Source organism: Octopus bimaculoides, chromosome 11, assembly GCF_046866305.1.
Source record: "Octopus bimaculoides isolate indiv1 chromosome 11, ASM4686630v1, whole genome shotgun sequence".
Classification (NCBI taxonomy): Eukaryota; Metazoa; Mollusca; class Cephalopoda; order Octopoda; family Octopodidae; genus Octopus; species Octopus bimaculoides.
The window spans coordinates 14,710,139-14,715,138 of NC_142938.1; positions in this window are offsets into that span (position 1 = coordinate 14,710,139).

A 5,000-nucleotide genomic window follows, 5' to 3' on the forward strand; every position below is an offset into this window, starting at 1 on the left:
CAGGATAATGCTAATAATACAGCCTGAACAGGATAAACTACCCCTATGTGTGTCACTCTGTCTGTCTGCCTGTCTGCCTGTGTCAGTGTGTGTCTCTGTGTTTATCATATGGGTCGATAAATGTGTCATAACAGTGGTGTGTGAAACGATGTTTTGAGTTACCTCTGTTAACACTTTTAACACTGTCAAAAGGGAAAACCTAGTCATGTGATCAATGAAAATCGATAAAATATGTACCAGATTGAAATGTGTGTGTATTGTGGTCGATGAAATCGCCTGGAAATCCTTGAAAGTGTTTGTTCCATCATGGCGACAGTCAAATTGTTGAAACAAGTAAAACTATAAAAGAATAATATTCACACCCAAACTGCCAATGCCAATCTTTTGAATACGAAACCTAAAAACATTCTTAAACATCATACACCGCCTCAACTTGACAGCAACGGCTATGCCTTTGCTTCTGCTGCTGGTACTACTACTACTACTACTACTACTACTACTACTACTACTACTACTACTACTATTACTACTACTACTACTACTATTACTACTACTATTATTGCTACTACTACTGCTGCTGCTGCTACTGTTGCCGTTGCTATCACGGACACCATAACGATAACAGCTTCATCCACAGAACGAAATATAAGCAAGATTGGTCGGCGACTGTTGAATGACACGTGTCTCCTTATCTGTCATTAATTTCTTTACGTGACAGCTTATAGTAAGGAGGGAAAGTAGGAGAGAGAGAGAGAGAGAGAGAGAGAGAGAGAGAGAGGAAGAACAAACAGGGAAAATTGAAAGAGAGACAGTGAGTGAGACGGCGATGTTGAAAGACGTCTGTCAGAAGAAGTTGTTTTAATGAACTGTTTACCAACGCACAAGAACATATACATATTATGTATACACATGCACACACACATATATATATATATACAAACATTCCTACATGTCCACAAACATACACACACACACACATATGTATATATATATATATATATATACACACATATATATACACTCACATACACATGCGTACATATATATTTATTTTTTTACCTCTCGTTCTGGTCTAACGACCTTCCATGTTTGTTTTCGTTCGGTTTCCTTGTATGTCTCCACTGTCATGTTTTTGTCCCCAACTCTGACCCTCCATAAATCCTAAATTTTATTTTAGAATTTAAGGGAGCAACTGTCTTTGAAGACTCATATTGTCGTTGAATGCTCGAAATGCGGAGTAGAAAGACAGTCGACAACTGATGAAGGGTCCTTTCTCTGTGTTTACTTGTCCTGTTCTATATTTAAGAGAAGAGGAATTATGTACATTATTTACATTATTTATACTTGACGGATATTTGTCCTCACCTTGTTTCTTGTTAACACAACGTTTCGGCTGATATACCCTCCAGCCTTCATCAGGTGTCTTGGGGAAATTTTGAACCTGGGTTTTCATCAAAAAAAAAAAACCTTAGGAATGAAAACCCAGCTTCAAAATTTCCCCAAGACACCTGATGAAAGCCGAAACGTGTTAACATCAAACAAGATGAGGACAAATATCCGTCAAATATAAATAATGTAAATAATTTACTTGTCCTGCTTTCCATTTTTTCTCGTCGTTAACGTATTTAACTCGTTTGTTTGTGTATTTCATGATATTTGCACCATTAGTGATGTCTTGTACCTATATCTGTGTGTGTGCGTACGTGTGTGTGTTTTCGTGTCTGTGTTTGTCCCCCACCAACACTTGACAACCGTTGTTGGTGTGTTTATGTCCCCATAAGTTAGCGGTTCGGCAAGAGATCGATAGAGTAAGTACCAGGCTTTATTAAAAAGAAAAAAAAAGAATACTGAGGTCGAGTCATTCGACTAAAAACTCTTCAAGGTGGTGCTCCAGCGTGGATGCATTCCAATGAATGAAGCAAGTAAAAGATAAAAACAAATGTCACATAAAATGTAATAAATAAAAGCACCTCGTGTACATGTATGTGTGTATGTGCGTGCGTGTGTTGTTAAAGTGCATGACAAAATATTTATAGTACTCAGTTCATGAACATACGCTGGTGGCTTCAACTCCCGGACATGGGGCTATGTTGTGTCCCTGTCCAAGAATTTTATATAGAACTATCACGTCACTGATTGTCTTACATCGCTGGTCACAGAGCTATTCCATCTTTCTTATACCATATGAAGCGAGATACAGTTTGTAAAAACAGAATGTCCCGTAGCAGAAGATATGCAATGCTTCTTTCACGTTGCTTCAATCTACTCAGCTTTGATGGTCACAGGTCGGGGGATAACGCTAGCTTCTCTCCCTCCAGCAGTCTCACATCTTGCTTGTTCGGTTGAGTGAAGGATAAGGGGTCTCGAAGGCATGTCTACGTCTGCTCGAGATTACATAGGCACCGAAAGCTATTAGTAAAAGAACAGTAATGTTATTAAACCATACGTGTCCGCATGTGACGGCAAACTGTACTGTACTTGAATATACTTATCATAAAATAGATAAGAAAATGTCAGCGTTTAGAGATTGTTCTTAAGATTTTCATAAATAATATTACCATATTTCTTCAGTTTAAAAAACTTTGGTAAAGTTTAAGCTTATAAATTATCCTTGTGTAAAAAGAAAAAAAATTGACTAAATTTAAACTATGACATTCACCATTGGAAATATGTTGTTTATATACATGCTCACATATATGTTGTGTGTGTGTGTGTGTGTGTGTGTGTGTGTGTGTGTGTGTGTGTGCGTGCGTGTGTGTGAGTGCGTGTTTGTGTATGTATGTATATATATATATATATATATATATATATATATATATATATGTATGTATGTATGTCGATGTATATATGTGTGTGCATGTGTGTATGTATGTATGTATGTATATATATATATATATATATATATATATATATATATATATATATATATATATATATCGGAAGCACGATCACGTTCAGGTGGACGAAGACGAACGGGAGAAAAAATATGTTAGAATATATGTTAGAATAGAGAGAGAAGCATACGCGTGTTATTAAAACAAAACTATCCCTCAACGCTCACACAAGCATATTTACTTCAGATATATATTCAGTAAGGGATATGTCTTCTTCATTCGTTTAGTCTAATTATTTTCATCGCGCTTCCCCAAAAAAAATAACGCATGACGTTTTATCAAATTTTTTAATATATTATTTTCCATGTTTCAAAGCCATATGTATGGCGATTTTAATATTCGTATTTACATGCATAGTAAATACCTAGTCGTGTCAAATGGACTAATCAAAAGATAGCAGTCTATATATATGGTCATATGAATTCCAATGCAAAAACAAAAAAAAAATATTCGAAAGGTCTGCTATGGTGGGCTAACTCTTATCGAGTAGTGCCAAAATCTTGACTATAAATCTGTAGTAGTATTTATCATGTGTGTGTGTGTGTGTGTGTGTGTGTGTGTGTGTGTGTGTGTGTGTGTGTGTGTGTGTTTGCACGTATGTATATACGTATGAATGCATTGAATGATGCAGTTATATAGACTCACATACAGAACTTCAAGTTTCTATACCAACGATACGATGATCGTTGCACTTCATCATCTATCGCACTGAAGCGGTCATCGTATCACTAACACAGAAACTTGAAGTCCTGTACTAAGTACTAAGGCGGCGAGTTGGCAGGGCGAAATGCTTAGCGGTATTTCGTCTGCCGCTACGTCCTGAGTTCAAATTCCGCCGAGATCGACTTTGCCTTTCATCCTTTCGGGGTCGATTAAATAAGTGCCAGTTACGCACTGAGGTCGATATAATCGACTTAATCCGTTTGTCTGTCCTTGTTTGTCCCCTTTGTGTGTAGCCCCTTGTGGGCAGTAAAGAAATAAGAAACCTGAAGTCCTGTGTATGTGATTCTATAACTGTATCATTCAATAGAATATAGTCCACCATATGTATATATACATGCATGTATGTATGTATGTATGTATGTATGTATGTATGTGTTGAAAAGATTAAGAGGTTTCTCACAAGTATATTTATATCAAAAAACAAGCAAATAGAAGCCAAGGGTACTGCTATCCGTCCGACCTAGTTACAATCAGAAGGATTCTAAACACCAGCATCATGTCATTTTTGTAAAACAAAAAGCAATGGAACGTCCACAACTGATATCATGAAAGACTAATTTAGTTTATTTCAACAAATTTTTACTTTTATTTTCTCTTGAATAAATCGTGCTTCTAAAGCGATTGTAACCAGTAGCATACTTTGACAAAAATCCAAATACTTCCTTTCTTTCTTTTTATCCATGATATAATTCTCAAAGCATTTTCATTTATTTGTTTTTTCAACATACACACATATACGCATGTATATGCATATGTGTGCATATACATGTATATGTATATGTACAAGAGAACAGAGATCGATGAGGTTTTCACTATTTGACAGGAGAGTTACAATAAAAAGACAGAATGAAGGCATTAGTGTGGTAGGAGGTTTATTTAAATATCGACTTTTCTCCTAAAGTTATTCTCTGTAGCAACCATTATATCGATGTGTCAAACTTCTCATAATAGGCGTCTCTCCGCCGTTGCATCAACCTCTTCGCCAATATTTTATTATATCCACGCTTAGTCTATAGTAACTGATTGCAAGTACTTTTCCTGCTAAATAAGTAGTACGTGGTTCAATACACACCAGTGAATTTGCTTTATAGACGAGTGGATCGGCAAGAAATAGCAGACTGCCAGAGAATGTTATACCTGCTGCATTTATGCACGAGTAAGTTCTTATTTCAAATAGAACTTAGATTTCACTTTGATCGTTACAATTGCATGAAGACTTTAAGATAAGATGCAATGGGTTGAATCAGATATAGTTTTGGTAAAGTCGTTAATTAATTGGCCAGAGGAAGGAGAATTACAGTGAGTGTCCTGGATCTTAGAGACGGTGTACGGATAGAGAAACTAATTAGAGAAACTATGATTTATCAAGTACAGTCTACAGAG